General features: G+C 38.1%; 1 protein-coding gene across 1 annotated transcript in view; it reads right to left on the bottom strand.

Moving 5' to 3' along the window:
* Positions 1-20013, bottom strand: part of LUZP2 (leucine zipper protein 2) — a 326692-nt gene that overhangs the window by 284151 nt on the left and 22528 nt on the right. Inside the window, exon 2 of the mRNA XM_052811608.1 lies at positions 4778-4930. The gene's annotated coding sequence lies outside the window, so the exon portion shown is untranslated. The remainder of the gene's footprint in view (positions 1-4777; positions 4931-20013) is intronic.

Genomic DNA, 20013 nt, shown 5'->3' on the forward strand with positions numbered 1-20013 from the left:
CTCCGGCTGCCGTTTCTGTCTGTCCCAGAAATTTTTTTTCCTTCTTAAATATGTTATCACAGAGGTGCTACCACTATCGCTGATTGGCTCGGCCTTGGCTGGCGGTGGGTCCGTCTTGGAGCCGGCTGGCATTGGCTCTGTCAGACACGGGGGAAGCTTCCAGCAGCTTCTCACAGAAGCCACCCCTGTAGCCCCTCCACTACCAAAACCTTGCCACGCAAACCCAATAAACCTTGAAAGCTATGATTTACACAAAATGCTCTGATGACACAAATTCTAAATATGAACATTCTCTTGGTACAAACTTATAAAGGTTTCTTTGTATTCCATTAATGAATGTAATTTTTTTCCATTATGTAGTACTCTATAAATATGTTTTATAGCTCTTTGTAATATTTTCTGTGCTGTCTTGGCATCAAAATGCAGCTTATATTGTAGAAACAAAAAGGTTTTGTGTCTTTGCAGGACTGATCCCTAACTTCTATACCTCAGGAAAAAAAAAAGTACAAAAATCTAAATGGCTGGACCTAAACATTGCCCCCAGGATTAGTTCTGCTGGCTAATTTAGAAAATTTAGGAGAATAGTGTTATTGTTCCCAATGGACAAGACTGAAGCCTTTCAAAACTAGTCATGCCCTTGATACTTAAAAACAAATAAACTCTGTATTTGTGATGGCAAGTTATGAGAGGTTGTTGTTCACAATAGATTCAATATGTGACAGAGCTAAGGGAAAACATTTTAATTATAGACAGAGAACAGCTTTGAAAACAGTGCCCATACAGAATCTCATTCCCTGGTGAGGGCTCTGAGCAGACACAGCAGCTTCTAGATGTTTTGTCATGCTATCAGATGTATCATGTCTGTGACACTATCTGTGGTAACTCTGTAGCTGGTTAAACTAACTAGGATGTGCAGCTAAATTCCTATCATGTACAATGGAGCTCACTGAGAAATTGTAGAAATAAAATTGCAATAGCACTACCTATATCCATCGTACCTTGGGTAGAAGTTTACTGTAGAAACAATAATAGTATCAGCATAGGCAGAAAGTTCATGTTCCTCTAAATGTCATTACATGATCTGCAAAGTCTTAATATCTTCTGATCATGACCAGCACAGCGCACATAATACAGATGCCACCACTGTGACTGAACAATTGTAAACTGATAATATGAAGAAATAGATGTAATTTTTACACAGGAAAGAAAAAAAAAACACAGCATTTGTTTTCAACTGAAACATTAAGTCTCATTTTTGCTCACTGAAAAACAAAGAAGCGTACGATTGAGTAAGTTCCTAGTCTTCATATTTATTCTTCATGCTGTAACCCATGGCTTCCTTCTTCCAAGAAAGTACAGCATCAGGTCACCATCCCATTGATTCAGTGGGGTTATGATGCTATTGAAATTGCCCTACTGTAAGTATTGATTACTATCAATGACGGCTGAAAGTAAAAGGCACAGACACTCAACTCTTATAAATGGAATAGCTTGTAAACGGAAATACCATATATTTTGGCTGGATGTTATGAACACCTACTTATACATTTAAAGCATGCGTATGAGTGCCACAGGGCCTAGATTTTAAATACCAGCCCAATTACGATTAATGACTGGTTGCATGATTAGGATCTTGATTTCTGCAGTCTTCAATATAGTAATTTCAAACGGAGAAAGAGCAAGAAGTTCAGACGTTGCAGAATATGGCATAGTAAAAAATGCTATAACTGAGCCTAGGCTTTCGTGCTAAGTGGCAAGAAAGAAAAATATTTTTGTTAACTCCTTCCTCTTTATGATTGCACCGTGACGGAAAAAAGCAAACCAAAAACAATTAGGTAAATGAGATTATGGAGAAAATGGTTTGCTTAGCAAAACAGGGGATATATGATTAATGAAGGGCAAAATCCATTGCCACCCAAATATTCCCCTTACCTTCATACTACGGATTCATAAATGGAAAAAGAGGCCATCCAACTCCAGATTTTATCAAAAATCTGTTAGTTTTTGAAATAAAAATTCTTGCATGTCACTTCAGCTGAAAAATAGGTGATTTTATAAATGAATTTTTTTAATATAGAATAGGAATAGATAAACTATTATGAATTATACTAATTTTTCCCACAAAAATTTTCATAACAGAATGAAACAGAACCAGAACATCTTCTATAAAATTAAAACAACAAAACCAAAAAACAAAACCAACAACCAACTACCAAGTCATTTATACTTAGCCCTTTCACCAACTCTAAGGAGAAAAATAACCATCAATAAATATTGTCATTTGAGATTGTAGTCAGAGCTGGTAGTCTGATGGTTAAAATGAATAAAGCCAATATTCCTTTCTATTTGACAAGAAGAAAGTAATACCAGAAAGTTATCAGACAAGGCAACAGACCTTTTACGTTTTCCAGGTTGGCAAACTATCTAATAATGTAGAAAAGCACTTCTTTTGAGGAGTACAGTTCTGAGATTTTGTTTGAGGTTCACCCTTATTTTAAATGCTGTACAGAATGAATTCCCACTGAGATAATGTATGTGACAAAGAGACCATCCCCATCTTCTTTCCTAAAAGTCCCTTAGGGAGAGGCTCTCAGCCTGTAAGAACCCTTCCCCAGAGTCTATTCCTGGAAGCTTTTTTTCCCCGCAGTTCCGATTTGAGACTGGTATCTCCAATTCACATTAATATTTGTCCATGTATACCCAGGCACAGAACAGAAACATGCCTCTGAACGTCAAGGAATGATGACAGCTGAAAAAGTTGCTGCTGCCAGAACAAGCAATTGTGTCTAGAAGTCTTCTGCGACTACTGTAGAATTGCCTGGCATGAGCCATAATAACTTGTTCTGACAAAAGCATCTCGCATGGTAGTTTCAGCCCATTTTCAGGTTGTTTGCTTTCCCTAGGGCAATATGGGAGATGACAGCCACATCCTTTCTGCGTATGGCATCTCGTACGATAGAGTGTCTGTGCGCACAATACACCTGACACTTTCTAGAAAGCACTGGATATTTGAAGACTGACTCTATTGAGCATGCACATTAAGTCTGGTCATGTTACAAGAGAGAGACCGGGCAGGTAAACCTCTTGTGCTGTTCAAATAAGCTCTGGATCTGGCCAAACTACATCATTCACTTAGAGTAAGTGAAATGATTGGTGAAAAAATTTAGATGACAACTCTTTGGCAACGGCAGTTTGCTCATTATGAGCTACTAATACTTATTAACATGTAGAAAACACTGCCATTACTGGCACATCTGCTCTCAGTAGGGAGTTAAGACGAAATGAATGTGGAAATTGGGATGTGTTTCCTTTCTTTATCATTGCTTTCTTTTAATTTTAGTATCCGAATGCTGAATGGTTGCAAAATATTAACAAGCAAGATTATACTCCTGCTACTAAAGTCATACCTATTTACAGAGAGACAGCAAATTTCCCAGTTAAATTGGGAAGTTTTTCAATTACCAACGTTTACAGAAAAAAGTTTTGCCATAAAACCCCATAGTCAGTAACACTCTAAAGTTGAAGTGAAATATATGCATTGCGTTATGTTAAAAGCTGCAGATTTTGGAGACATAGCGGGGGTGAAGTTTGCAACAGGGTTACATCTGAATTCCTCTATTTTGCATCAGTGAATTTATTCCACCAATCATTAACTTCAAGTTGCTTCTTAGTAACCTATAGCTATTCTCTGTCTATCTTTTAGGAATACTGTCGTGGTTCAACCCCAGCCGGCAACTACGCACCACGCAGCCGCTCGCTCACTCCCCCCCCCCCCAGTGGGATGGGGGAAGAGAATCAGGGGAAAAAAAAGTAAAACTCGTGGGTTGAGATAAAGACAGCTTAATAGAACAGAAAAGGAAGGGAAAATACTACTAATACTAAGAGAATATACAAAACAAGCGATGCATCCCACAAAACAAGTGATACAATTGCTCACCACCTGCTGACCGATGCCCAGCCAATCCCAGAGCCGTGGTGCCCCCCCAGTCAACTCCCCCCAGTTCATATACTGGGCATGACACCATACGGTATGGAATATCCCTTTGGCTCGTTGGGGTCAGCTGTCCTGGATGTGTCCCCTCCCGGGTTCTTGTGCACCCCCAGCCTCTGCCGGCAGGGCAGTATGAGAAGCTGAAAAGTCCTTGACTTAGTGTAACCGCTGCTCAGCAATGACTAAAACATCAGTGTGTTATCAACGTTCTTCTCATCCCAAATCCAAAACACAGCACTATACAAGCTATAAGAAGAAAATTAAGTTTATTCCAGCTGAAACCAGGACAAATACTTAAACGGACTTTTCTTTTCTTAAGCTATATGAAGAAGTAGCAGGATGGTATATATTACAGTACTCGGTCTTCCAGGGGTTGTTTATGATCAGAAAGTAATCTAAATGAAAATTTTAAAGAAACAAGACCGTCTTGCTTTCTAGTACATAATCCAACTGATTCCAAACAATTACTCAATACATGTAACCATTATTAAGTAAGATTCTAAGGACACGGAAGAAAAGATATAATTTACAAAATGCATCCTAAAAAAACTTTAATTGGAGTTAGAGTATTGGCACTTGACTAACTAGGTACACTTGCAAATTTTTGAAACATTGTATGCTAATAGGAAGGGAGAAAAGTGGAATTATTCATGAGCAGGTTAGAAATAGTGATGGGATCCCCTCCTAAGCAGAGAAAATTATCAAAGAAGGGTTATGTAACGTACATGAAAACGTTGGTGGTTACTACAGAGTAATTATAGGAAATGTAGCCATTGCCACACATACCAGGTCAGACGAAAGTCTCTTCTGAGGTTTCCTCAGTCAAGCGTGTCAGTTGAATGTGCCAAAAAGCTGAGCAGTTCTGAACATTGGAAAATTCTCCCACCAGGATAAGCTCTTTGCTAAGTCCCATCACTTAATGGTTGATTTGTATTCATCCTGAAATTATACATATTTCTTGAAGTTAACCTAAGTACAGAAGCAGGGATGCATTTCACTCTCATTTTCTAAACGTAGCAGTTTAATGATATAAAATACTGAAAAGGTCTGTAATTTTCACCAGAGTCCACCAGAGACCGGACGTTGAAACCCTTTGCAAATCTACATGATTTCAGAGCCTTCAGCTTCCCATAAAATCCAAACCACACAGAGCACACTGTTGGACTGACATATAAAGCATTATTATACAACCAATATAAAACATGACAGAAATAATAACCCTATTATAAAGTATTCTTCCGTATGAGCAGAAAGAAAGAGATCTCAGGGATGGAAAGGGCTTACGACGAGTGAGGAAAAAAAGGCCTGCCTCTGTGTCTCTCTCTCTCTTCATTACAAAAGAGTCATAAAAGTAAGATTAGACTAGATAATTTTTTTTTTTCCATGATTGAAGCTAGGCAGGATGAATGCTGACCTGTGCTTCACTTTCAAAAGTGACTTAAGCAAAATCCTATGTAGAAGTGAATCCTAGACTTCGAAGCATCTAAGTTATTTCTGGAAATGTAAAGAAAGCTCTTCAATGGTTTAGTCATTGTGATTCAGCATAAAGCAATACCTAAAACCAACTTCACTCCCTAAAAAAACCCTGCACAGTGCAAAAGTGGTAACGCTGTGTTCCAGTTAGCCACTATAGAATCCATTTAATGAAATTAATAGGTACTTTTCAGTTCTGGAATATGTTCTTACAAAATCTTATGAAGTATTCATATAGAATAATTATACTAGCAACAGTACACAAAGGTTGGTAGTCTTTATTGTTTCTCTCTGTAACAGTTTGTTTGAATAGACTGAAAATATATTTCTTTACCAGAGCTATATTCATGTTTCCTACCATCATCTTTCCCATTTCTTTGCAATGGAGCAGGTTAAAACATCCTCTCAGGGTTTCACAGAGGAATATTACTCTCACTATTTCTCTCTTCCTCTGAACAACTTCCCCATCATTGAACCTGAATAAAATGGCCCTGGAGCTTTTTCAGACCCCTGGGGGCTTCATGGCTTCACTTGCTGACTTCTTATCAATCAGCTCTCTTGACTGTTTGTTATGATTCTTTACATTTCTCGTATTTTTTAAGCCTTCCATATCAATCTTTGAGGATGGGAGGGGGTACAGTTAATCCCAAGCTGCTTTCTCAGTGTATTTCCTGTGAAATATGGCAATTTAAATAACAGCTTTAAACCTTTCTATTCTCTTCAGCATTTAATTGACTCCTCCTCTATACGGATTATCTTTATGAAAGCCACTATAGGAAAATCAATAGTGTTCATTTGTCATACAAAATGTAGCTGTAATGCATTTTTTGCAGAGTACACTGTATTTTCTATTTGGCTGTTCTGTAAACAGAACCTCCACAGAAAAAAGTTCCATTTAATGGAATTCTTTTATATCTTAATAAGAAGAGGTGAAAGAAGAGAGTTCTTTGATCTCTAGCTGAAAAAATATTATACAAAATAGGATCCAACACTGCTACACAGGCCTCTTCAGAGGTAGTAATTGTCGGCTTTACAAGAGAATAGGAAGCTTTTTGATGCATACTTGGATGTGTATGTTTTATTCATTTTCAGAAGGGATGATTTGATGAATTATATATATCTTCTATCTTCTCAGATACTACAAGGTAGAAGCCATTTAGTGACTTCTGACAGAATGCAGAAGCAGAAGAGAACCAGTGGAGAACCACCATGCATTACAGGAACTGGCAGAGTAAGCTCAAGTCAGACTTGCCCTCCTCAGCTACAGGGAGTTGTGATCTGGAAGTAACTCCCATGAATTTTTTTCCTGTTGTTACTCAAAGTGCACAGCATTTCAATACCGAAAGTAAAATTTCTCTCTGGTCCTTACAAATCTGAAAACACAGAAGAGAAATGCAATTTCCCATCTAATCCATCAGGGAAAGTCTTGGTGTAGCCCCAACTTAGTATTATTTATGAAGTAGAATGTTACCGTGATTTAGGATTTCGGCATTGCGTTTTGTAATCAGTAGCTTGTTCATTTTTATGTAGAAAATGCAGCAAGTACCTCATATGATAGTATTTCAGTATACAGCACAGAGCACAACGTTATTGTTAATTAACAACAAAAACCCCCTCCCGTATTAATGACATTATTTCAACAAATGAGATAAACAAAAACTTAGTTCTGAATTCAGCCTAACTGTTCTATTAGTTAGTTTATGACACTGTTATATCAATGAATAAAACCATCCTGCATAACCAACAAAGCAGAAAATGTTAAACAATAGATTTTTAAATGAAATATTTCCAACAATAAAAAAACCAAAAGAAACCCACCTGTAAATAAAACAATTGAAAAATAGCGGTTCAACATGCAAAATCAGAGCATGGTCAAAGCTGCACTAGAAGAATGGTAGACCTACTCCAGACTTCATTTTACACTTGGGACAAAACAATACAGACAAAATGTGATTATTACATAATCATGCTTCATAAGTGTATTATGTGTGATAATCAACCCACAGACATAACAGAATTTCATAAATATATATATTATAGCCTAACAAGCAGTCATAATTCTCAGGGGGAAAAAAAAAAAAAAACAAAAAGACAAACAAAAAAACCCCAACACACCCCAACCCAAAAGCCAAAGACAAAACAACAACAAAAAAGAGAATTTCTGGACTGACTGATAGGCTTTGGAGAAAAAGAAAAAAAAATCTCTGTCCAGCATTAAATTAAGGGCTAGACTTAAAGACTGTCATAAATATGAAAAGAGTCTGAAATTAAATGTTACATGAAGCTTATCGTGTTTGTCCCTGTGTATAGATATACATATGTAGGTACGTGTGTGTGTGTATATATATATGCATGTCTATATGTATATATACATGTAAGAAATATAGATACTGTCTATACACCGGACAAAGAAGAAAAAGGTAACATCTGATAGAAGACTTTGTCTTACTAGAAGGTTTTTAGTACCGCTTTTTTTACCCTCGAAGAGTGCTGGCAATACCTTTCAGTCCTACCACTGCAGGGAATTCGGTATAACTGCAGAAAACACTTCTCTGCCAACTTGATAATGCTATTAGGCTAACAACTGACTTATCGCTGCTCATCAGTCTTTCATAGAAATGTAAATGAGGGAAAATTAAGAGTGATGATGGGTTTCCTGGAATCATCCTACAATGTACAGGTTGTGAAAAGAGAGAGGTGTTCTTTGAGAGATCCTTTTATCACCTACTAAGGAATACTGAAAAGGTGTTTCAGTATGAGTCAACACTGAAATGAGAAGAAATTTCACACTTCTGAAGCATATGCCCGTAAGTAATACAGTCTCATCTAGAAATAATCATCATTGTGGAAAAACATGATCCAATCAGGTGATCAGAGACCAAAATACCCAATTCTAAATATGATTAAAGATTGTGGTTATGGATCTGAATTATGAAGAGGCATCTATTTTAATACTGGGTTAAACTGAAAATCAAAAGTGCAGCAACATTTGAAATTTCACTGCGATCAAGAGCATAACCTGAAGATCTGGGTGAGATGAGTTCTAATATCCATACTCAAATGAACAATTTGCATCACTGAGGAGGAATGGATTGGGTCTTACAAGAGGCTGAGTGCATCCCTGGAGGAATAAAGGGCTGCAAGTACTTCACAGGAGAGAGTGCTCAGCAAAAGCTGTTCAGTTCATCAAAATCTCTAAGATGTTATTGTGGGGGAAGCGACCACACCAGTTCGTAAAGGAAATTTCCACTAACAGAAAATTAAGTTAAATTCCATTAAAAGTAGAGACAGGCCTGCAGGGAAATTAAGAAGTTATTTTACACCCCATCTATTTTTATATCAGTAGTTTAAAGTGATTAATTATTGCTTATGAAAGCAAGAATCTAAGAAGAATGGAGATTGATTTCCTTCATGCACTACTCAATAGGAAGGAGCTCTTATAGAAGTACCCGGTCTCAAAGGTCCTGAAATAAAGAAAAGAATCAGTAATGAATCAGACAAATGACCCAAAAATGACTTCATACTTGTACCTAACATATGTAATGCACGTCTGATCGCACATGTCCAAAATGATAGTGTTATAGATTGAATAAAGTTGTAACTGTGAAACAGTAGTTCTTTCATGAGATCTTGCGGCCTTTGCTGTTGATTTTTATGCAAACCTCTTCTCACTAAATTAGGGACTAGTCATTTCCAGTGGGAAATTTCACAGGTTCCAATGACAACTGTGAAAGTATCCTACATTCCCACATATGCTAATTATAGAAATAGTGATATAAAACTGCATCTTTTCCCTTGCAATCTCATTCCCCTGGGCTTGGCTAGTGTATCAGCTTCTTGCATAAGCTGTAGAACAGGTCATCTGGAAATAACATAAGATGGGGAAAAGCAAAACCAATTTCTTGACAGTAGGAAATTGTAGCAGGTCTGTCTTTAATTACATTATACGTTCTTTCAGTTCCCATTAGAAAATTTCTTTCGGATCCCTCACGGAAAGTGCAAGATGCCATCCCTGTCTTCAAGAGATAGCATCGCTGGTCTTTATCAGAGAGGCAGCCACATCCAAATATCCAAATGTGAAGGGTGGAAAAGGAGAGGAAATGCATGAAATCAAACGTATGAGTTCATCAAACGTGTAAGCAAGAATTATATATGCGTGTATATATATATATATATAAAGCAAAAATAGATGAGTATTACAAACAAATCATCTCTTCTCCTCCAAAACAACTTTTTTGAATGTTTGATGATACATTGTGTGCAAGAATGGAGTTATAGAGCATGAGGTCTCTCAGGTCATTCCCCATAAGCACAGCTGATGCCGCTAAATCTGTATTTTTCTAATATTCAGCCTACAGCTGGGAATTGCTCCGCATTTAGAAACCCTAACTTGCAGAAGCCACGCATATCCACAATTACTGAAACTGCTTGTAATTAACATTTCACCATTAACTGCACCAAGTTTAAAACACATGCTGTTGCTCAATACCTTACAAGAAGGAGTACCCCATCATTAGGAGTAGCCCACGCTGCAGGCAGGCAGCAAAACACTGTATGACTGCTGTCTGAGGAAAACTGAGTGCTTGGCTCGAATAATATTGGAACAGAATTATTGTTGCATCTGTTGCTCTAAATTTTACTATATAATAAGTTAAGAAAAAAAAAATCCTGAATGTCAAATGGTATTAGCAGAAGCAGCAATTAAAACCTACTTGGATTAAATTCTCATATTTATTTTTTCTTTGACATTTTGACAGCTTGTTTTATATTGGCTGCTATGCAGCACGGTGAGGAAAGGTTAAGTGTGCAGCATTTTACCAAAAAGTCAGTTAGTTAATATCATGAGTGTTTTCAAGCATCTTCAGCCCTGCTCTTGAAAAGTCCCAGCTACCTTTCACATCGATTTCAGGTAATCTGTACAGGTGACATGGATGTGTTCTGGGTTTCATAGAGGCTTCTTGTGAAATCCTTCCCATTTTCAGTATGTGAATTTTGTACTCTGCTGTGGAAGTATCAGCTTGTCATCAGTTCATTGAAGGCTCAGCAACATCTCTTGGGAAATTAGGGGTTGTTTTGCTCATGTTGTATTTCTAATAAAAGCCATTTTGAAATGGAAAAATGGAAGTGTTTGAGCAAAGTGTTTTATGATCACTTAAAAGAAAAGTTTACATCCTTCTTTCTATCCAGAGGACAAGTCTTGCAAACATTTCAAAGCAGGGCACAGATCCAAGAAACCGGCTCCAGAATTATAAATGTGAAAAAGCGTTATGGAAAGTGATAATGCTAATGGTTTTCTCTATATGGGAACAGCAATAAAAGCAGAAGAGAGCTGATGACCACTTCCCCCCCCGCCAGCATACATGGCTCTGAATTAAGCAGTTCACAGATCTGCTTTTGTGCACGAAGCCAAGTATTTTGAATTCAATACCTTACAGGAGAAAAGATTTTTTTCACGTTATTTATGTTCCTGGATTAGTGTGGCTGGTTTGATTTATTAAACATACTGCTGATTGTAATCATACCTGACTTGATTTATTGTTTGTTTCTTTCATGATGGGATTAACTCACTAGAGATATAACTGGAACTGGGTCCAATTTCATCTCTGTTGAAGAAGGTTTGGATCTAATTCTGTAGCTTTTCACTGATAAACAAGGACTACAAACTTAAGTAGCTTCTGAAAAGTTTCATGTTGGTCCTAATTCTGCTGCTTATAAAAGTAATAAAAAAAGTTCTTTAGGCAAAAGCAGAGTTACTACAACGTTAAGTACTTATGAACATCCCCGCCCCGCAATATGAAGTACAGCATATTTTCTTTAATTGGCGCATTTCGTTCTGGCAGAGAATAAGTAACATGGGGAAAATATTTTACCTCTTCACATAAACCTTTGTATACAACTTTCACATGGCCATTTCTTTGTCAAAAGGATAAAGTTTATAAGCTAAATAGGCAACGCACGTGGTAAGGTAAGAAAACAGTAGCAGCAGGGCAGGATGCAAAGGAAGAGAAGTGCCCAAACCCAGGACCGTATGTGGAATCGGCACGACCTGCCGTGGGAAGGAAATCACAGCACTGCAGATGCTGCTCCAGCTGCTCCTGAAAACACCGTCCTGTAAATCCCCCCCTAGTTCTTGGGGGACGATTCCTCCATGCTGCTTCTCACCTACAGCCTCAAACTTGGGTTATAGAGAGAAAACACTGCCCATGTAGAGCTCTTCTCACGTAACCGTACAGCTCCTGGACCAGAACTGTTTACATCAGCTCGCCTTGGCACACGGGTGAAGCTGCCAGCTCCATTTTCCCCGCTTCATGAATCCACGTTCCACAGTGCCGTCCTGTTTATCCGAACCCTGTACCCGTTTGAGGACTCGCTCAACCTTTTCTGGTCTTTTATCAGGGGCTATCTCGCCATGGATGACTACTGAGGGAGTTACTACTTGCAATAGGGTGCTTCAAACGCATTATGCTGCTCTCTAGGCAGAATTCAAGCTGTCCTTTCTCTTCCCTGTCACCCCTCCTGTGCTTAGCTCTGTGATCTTCCTCTAAGATATTCAAGAATACAAAGTCGAGTTTGTAAATTAGTTTTCCACGAAGATAAGGCTCGTCTATGCATAAATGCAGAGCCCCCGTGCTTCAGCACACAGATCAAAGGAAGTCTACACTCTGGATGGCCCTAAGAAACACGTCAGGCCTGAGAGAGCCCAAACTAAAAATAAATACAGACCCAGGAAGGATTCCAGGTCAAAACTACTGAAAATAACAGAACCTGAGCATAATGCACTTCCCTGACAGCACTGATGCTAAAGCTGTGCCTGAAAATTTGTGTTCAAAAAAATAGCAATGAGATAGAAGTACATGCTTAGAGCTATGAACGTTCCTAAATACTTTCCAAAATAATGACTATTCTGTTACAGTCAGCAGTTCTGGGTTTTTTTGACCAATTCATATGAAAAACTTACTTGGCATTTCCTCTTTTATTCCCAAGTGTAACAAAAAAATACCACAACTGTTTAGAAATATGAAGTTTACTGTCCCCTACAGCTGGGTTTTTCTCTGCTGCATGAGAAGTGAGATTGATGTCAGATATAGAAAATCCTGATTTAAATTAAGTTAGTTAATAATTTTCAACTTCAAACAGTTTTAATAATACCTGGAGAAGTAGCCAAGATCATTCTGATCCTTTCTCTTCTTTCCCGATTGACGATGCGTCCCTCTTGGCAGGAAAATGAACCATTGACCTGATACAGAGCGACTTAGCGGTCAAAGTGAGGAGGGGATACCTCCCCAAACGACCACCGAAGACCACCCGAGACCCCCGGGCATGCGGAAAAGGCATTTGATGTGTCATGGTTATATAATCCTATGCATATGCATTAAATAGTTTGAATATGTATTAGGCAGGAGTAGTTTTATGAATCATATGTAAGTGTTACTGTATAAAACAGGCACACCTGATGAATCTGGCGTGCTTGATTTGTGGAAAGTCCACCGAGCACCCAGGCCTGAATAAAAAGCAATATCTCTCCTGAGCGTGTGAGATTGGTCTATTGCACAGCGGGTAACAAATCCGCTTTTAGGACAACAAGATCAAGGAAAGTCAGTGTCAATAACACAAAGCCAAATTCGCAAATACAGCTCTGATGCAGGTGGAAGTAACTGTCATTGAAATAAGTGAGACTCCTCGCTGCTTATATTCAGATTGCATTAGGCTCTTAGTTCCTACTCCTAACTGTTTCTAGTGATACTGTAATAAAAACTGTATTTCAATGTTGCAATTCCAGTCCGAACCCAGTTACCAAATCCCTGGTAAATCTTTCCTCGCCTCCTCCATATGTTCTTTATAAAAAGCAGAGAACGTGGTGTACAGCCAGTCTCCACAGGTCTGTGTAAGACCGTCTCCGAGACCAAATCCTTTACTGAACTAAATGCTAGAACACGAAAACAGCCTGAAGAGTTTTAAATAGTATATGAGCCTTCCCTTAAATAGTATGTGGTCCTTCCATTTGGAGAAATATCTTTATAAATGATGCACAGTTAAATAATGAACGCAGATGAGCTAAATGTAAATATTTACTTTACTCACTCTTCATTTGTTCATTCACTTTACGTCTTTCAGAGAAATAAAAGTTTCTGCAATACTGAAGCAGCCTGTGGCAACAGGGCAGAAGAGCCCAGAACTCAATAACCCAGAATGTCTTTTTCAGACTTATATTATTAATTTTTTAAGATAGACAGAAAACCTGCCTTTGAGTTCTTCATTTTCATTACTTAGTTCCCAAGCTTTTTAATTAAAAGCAGCTGGAAGTTTAAAAGGTAATTTTTATTTGCAAAAGCATGGTTAATATAGTTCTGTCAGTGCTTAAGACATTGAACTTCCACAGCTACAGAGATTTCACAAATTTTTCACACTTTTGATTACTGAAGATTTGCATTTATCTGAATAAAAAGCTTCTAGATTTGTTTTTAATTCAATCAGATCCACAGCTGGACTACCGCTACAGGGAACTTTCACTGGTTTGTTGTAAAAAAGGCCATGACACACATTTTCCTGCTGTTTAATTTATGTACAGAGAAAGCTGAAACTGAAAAGGAATATAGAACAAAATTTTCAGTACCAAACTGAACTAAGTTTGTCAAGGAATACATTAAAAAAGCAAATTCTGAAGGACACATAAATAGCGGTCATTTCAGAAAAGCTTGGCTCTAATACTCTTTGTGCATTTATGACTCATTCTTTTAAATTCTTTTATGCGTCTCTGATGCTAGACTTTAAAGAGATAAATCTGTTTACTGGCACAGTGCATATTTGGCCTGAAAACAAAATGACTTTCTTTTTTAATCTGTGGTAGAAGCCTACTTAAACTAGGCTGCATCTCATTACCACTGAAACCTAAAGCTTCTAACCGACTTCAATCATGTTAGAAACCTGGGGGAGGGGATGGTTAACAGGTTTGCAGTGTCATAGCATATATCCATCATATTTGCTGCCTTTTCCCCCCCCCAGAAATTCCATAATGTGACACATGGAAGATATTGCCTACTGGAGACAGTGACAAGGGGAGAAGATTGTTTACTTTCTTTTCTTAACGTAAGCTTTCATGAAAGAGGTAACATTTAGAAAGCCAGTCTTGTCATGGAAGAATACAAAAAATTTTCAAAACTTGTTCTTTCCCCTAAAACCATGTTTTTGCCCTGCTCAGCTCTGCAGAAGTCATAGATTAGTCATTCAGTTTTATTTTTATATTGAGGATTTAGAATTTGCTACTCTGTTGTAATTTAGAAAAGAACAGAGTATTTCAGTGCAACAAATGCTTGGGCTTTCATATTATTCTTATATTTGATTGTGGCACTTCATTAATACAACATAAATTTTTCCAAATATTCAATGGAATATGGTTACTATCCCTTTGTCCTGGTTTCAGCTGGAATAAAGTTAATTTTCTTCTTACTAGCTGGTAGAGTGCTGCGTTTTGGATTTAGGATGAGAAGAATGTTGGTAACACACTGATGTTTTCAGTTGTTGCTAGGTAGTGTTTAGACCAAGTCAAGGATTTTTCAGCTTCTCATGCCCTGCCAACAAGAAGGCTGGAGGGGCACAAGTTGTTGGGAGGGGACACAGCCAGGGCAGCTGACCCAAAGTGGCCAAAGGGGTATTCCATACCATAGGACATCATGCCCAGTATATAAACTGGGGGGGAGTTGGCAGTAGGCGGGTGGGCAGATCACTGCTCGGGAGCTAACTGGGCATCGGTCAGCGAGTGGTGAGTAATTGTATTGTACATCACTTGTTTTGTATATTCTCTTACCTTTATTAGAATTATTTTCCCATCCTTTTCTGTCCTATTAAACTGTCTTTATCTCAATCCATGAGTTTTACTCCCCCCCCCCGATTCTCTCCCCCATCCCACTGGAGGAGGGGGGGGAGGGAGCAAGTGGCTGTGTGGTGCTTAATTGCCAGCTGGGATTAAACCGCGACACCCCTGTAAGACATGCTAATGGCCTTTTTCCTCAGAAATTCAAGGAAGTGCTATTCAGAATGCTAATAAACCAATTAAAACCAAAAATAATAAAAATCAAAGTGTAGGGGAAAAAAAAAAAGTAAGTTTTGACACATCGTAGTGTGGAGGATATGACTGAGGTCCTCAACTATCAAGTGGCTGTTGGAGAGAAAGTGGGATCAGAGGCTTCTTGGAGGTACGTAGTGAAAGGACTAGAAACCATAATTGTGACTTGCAGCAAGGGAAATTCCAGCTGGATGTAGGGGAAACACTTTCATAATGAGGATAATTCAACAATGGAAGAGGTTGAACAGGGAAGTTGTGAAGCTTCTATCTCTAGAAATATTTCCCATTAAATGATCTCTTAGATCATACCAGGAGAGTGGAACCAAAAAAATTAAGCCAAGATTCACATATTATTCTAATCTAAACACATATTCAAACTTAAAAAAGCATACTTTTGGGGGGAATAAATCCAGTAGCCTTAGAACTTGATCATAATAAACACATCACAAGACAAGATATGAAATCAGGTGTGCAACATCAAGTATTTAAGAAAAAAAACAAAAGATTTAGTTAGTAAATATGAAAAAGTTGTATGCAACACAAACATTTAGAACAGTTGTCAGTATTTCGATAAATAAATGCTTTCAGCATACAGGCAATTACTTCCTTATTTAAGTGTCCGAATCTAAACTGGTGCAAGCAAGTTGCCTTTGACAAAAGATGGGGGAAGGCTCAAAGGTTTTTAGTTATTTCATACTTTGTTGTGAGAAGGAGGCTCACAAACCAGCCCCTTTCCTTTTTCTTTTGTGGAGAGTTGTCCCGGTAAGCAGAGATTAAAAGCAGAACTGAGAGCAGGTCTTCTCAGCACCTATTAGTGATCTGAATTTACTCTCTGAAACCTTTTCTCCCTTACAAATATAGTCCACCCTTCCTGCTGCTTTCTTTCCTCTCAAATAGCATATCACAACAACTCGTTAAAGCAATAAGGCCTACTTGAAGGGTTCGAACACTTACATGAAAAGTGTTCTATTTTCCTATGCTCGCTTAATCATCATTACCTTGACATGTATCAAGTAATACAAGGAATATGAGGTCAAGTTTGTCCCTGATGTAACATTCGTGACTTCATTGAATTTGCTCTAGAGTCAAATTGAGTGGGAAGAAAAAAAAAAAAAAAACAAGGAAAAAGAAAAAGAGGTCATTTTAAAAAACAAGGAGAAAAAAAAAAATCTTTGAAGTAAAGGTTCACCTTGGCTATGAGACTGATGAAAACAAACCTGTGACAAATCAATGACAGAAAGAGGATTTAAGAAAGAGGATTACTTTGTCAGCATTCTGCAGCACACGTTAGGTACAGTTTTTAAATAAGGTTGGGGGTACATTTTGTGAATTGATAATATTCTGCTCATTATTTAATTTGGAAAAAAAGAAAAAAGAACTAATTTTTTGCCTGGAGATAATTACACTGATCAAAGGTTTATGCTAATGAATGTCTGCCAGACTGAGCCTTTTATTTTAGTGGAAAGGGGAAGCAGTATAACACTGGTAGTTGAGCAGCAGCCTCACAGAGAAAATTCCTAAGTGGGCTCCGTCTCTTTATTACAGCAACATAATAACTTCCTAGGGTCAGTTCCCAATTCTCTCAGAAGCTACAAAGATCATCCGTCCTTCAGGAAAGTGATACAGCATGTTTACATTCCCATTAGGAAAAAACCCAAAATGAAATCTATTTACAAAACACCTGATCACCATTTTAAACAGAAATGCTTCCTTCAATCGGGGTCTCAGCTGAACAAAACAAGATGACCTTCTGAAAAGCTGATGGTCCTGCGAAAAATGTGGAAAACAATGTGACTAGATCTATTTACAGACCGTTCAGCTGAGCACCAGAAACACGCTGATCTGATGGAGTTTTGAGCTCTCTAGAGGAACACTGCAAGAGGGAGTAACAGCAAATACAGTCATCTTGCATCCACGCAGCTAATAATTCAACTGTGAATGTCTTCCACATTCAAGTTATGCAAGTGGTTCTGGTTAGAGGAATTACTTGTGCAAGTAGCTTTTCTCCAATAACAGTAAAGTGTTCAAAAGCCATATCACTGCCAAGCAAGTGCCTTGTCAATTCTCAGAGCTCATGCATTGAAATGATTGGACATTTGGTTTGGACCAGAATGGCTCAGACTAACATCTATGCTTGCAATCCAGACCCCAGGAGTTGTTCAACCTGCTGCTGCATCGCTATCGTAAAAGCCCTCCTGTTAAGATGCGGCAGAACACAATGTGATGCTACATAAGCTAGTTGTCAAATACAGTTTCTGCATAAAAATGGGAGGGGGAAAAAAAAATCTTGTTTGAGATTCACAGGTTTTCAGTCCATGTACAGCTACTCTCAATCATATTTTTTGGTGAAGCTGGCTTCCTCTTGAAATTCAGATTACTAGAAAAAACTCAAGAAAAGCAGCAAGGCATTTTTTTGTCGCTCAACATTAATACTTAGCAGCAATATCATTGAGCTAATACACAGAGGCGTTAAAAGAAATACAGCTCAAGCCTCCAGTCCCACTCTGTTTGCCACTGTTATTATGCATCCTATTAGACTATGTTAGCTTTAAAGAGGAAGAACAAAGAAAAGTGCAACTAACTTATACTACCCACTGGAACAAAACTGAGGCAGCCACGTTCCTACATAAGTCTAAGAGACAGAGATAACCAGCATTAAAATATATGTTTTAAAACATAAATACTTAATTGCTTGATTTTCTTGTCTATCATAGATAAAAAAGTGGAAATTTACCTAACCTATTGCTTTTGACTTTCCTTTGTCTCACGAGAGCCTCACTTGTTTCTATAGGTTTCTACATTTGTCAAAAACGCCTCTCAGGCTATTTGGTATAATGCTGGCAACATAAAGAAGTTTCAGAATTCTGAGAGCCTAGGTTTAAGTTCTGTATTATCTCAGAGATAATTTAAGGAGAGTTGGTTGCATTAGAGGGGAGACAAAGGAGAACAAGAGAAAACAGATCAGCATCCACCGTTCAGAGCTGGATGAGCTCTATAATGAAATATACATTCTTACGCACGGGTTTTCGCAAATCTCGGGAAGAAATTCAGTGGCTGGATAGCCAAATGGAAAGGATTAGTTAGAAACACATGTATTTTTCATCTTTAGTACTGAGTACATTTCTCTTTTGTAAGTTTAGACATGTTACGCTAGTACAAGAGAGAGATAAATTCGTGACTTACACCTTAAATAAAAGTTCATACCATCCACCGCTCCCAGTAACCACCTTTTAGCATGAAATAATTGACAAGTTCTCCTGTAGAATCCCAGAAGCGTAGAGATTTTTTTTTCTTGTTTTTCTCTGCAACTCCGATGTCAGTATACACTGAGTTAGAGATAAAACCTGCTCACCTTACTGATGTGGTTTGCCCAGTGATAAACCTGTCTAGTGCCCAGTTCAATGCTTTCGCAAGACTGGACAACTAAATGAAATAAGCTTCGTAAAATGGAAATGCTACATAGCACTCCGAACCTTCCTCTCAGACCTCAACACTAAAAGTCTCTCATCCACTTGAGTGGATTTACATCAGATGTCCACAGTAACAGCTTTACAGCTGTTTCCTTTTGACAGAAAAGTTCGTCACGCGTTCAGCTCGAGCGACAGAATTGAAGTGCCTCGTTCAGCCGGTTCATGCAGAACAGGTCTCCAAGAGACTGTTCAAAGCTTTAATGTTCTAGTGCAATAGGCCATTGAACTCGCATGCCATCCATGTGCAGAAAGGTTTTGCACACTTCGCAAGGTTCTCTGGATTATGCTTTATTAGCCACTGAAGCCTACCTTTGTATAATTCCCATCTGGATTCTTAGCAATTTCCTTCGCTTTAAATAGCTATAGAGCTGCTTTTATTAGTCTCTATCAGAGCCTTATACGTCACCCAGAATTACAGTAACCCTTTCAGCCCAGAAAGCTCTGTATCATTTGCTGCATTTAAAAAAAGTGCGAATGGCCTTCTGTGGCTGGCCCCTCGCATCTGAAAGACCCAACTGGGCCCTGGAGCCAGAACTATTCCATAGAGCCCATGATCTGTATTGACAGTGCTTTGTCCTGCTAATTACCTCCTTAATCATTTTGATATGCAAAATATCTGAAATCTCGAAGCTCAGCTCTATTGTTCTTTTTAGGCTAATAGTTCACAAGTTTCAAACAGTTTTGTTCATCAGTCATGGCAGACAATCTTACGTTTGTTTCTAAAAAATTATACTAATTTATAAATGTATTCATTTAATTTTAAGGTCTAGCAGCTTGACTGGCAGTTTAAAGAAATAATGAACTACTAGGCAAAATTTTATTTAGAGAAAACACAATATTAAGTTGCTACTAACAAAGTTCCAGTATTTATTTTCTAGTCTTTTGTCAAGTAACAGGGTAGTGAAGCAAAAATTGAAAGGTATACAGGCATGAGATTCTGTTACCAAATTCTAATTGTTTCCATAGAGACACACACGGTAAGGTGCGTTCGGTAACGTTTACATTGCAAAAAGGGA

Source organism: Harpia harpyja, chromosome 16, assembly GCF_026419915.1.
Source record: "Harpia harpyja isolate bHarHar1 chromosome 16, bHarHar1 primary haplotype, whole genome shotgun sequence".
NCBI classification, from domain to species: Eukaryota; Metazoa; Chordata; class Aves; order Accipitriformes; family Accipitridae; genus Harpia; species Harpia harpyja.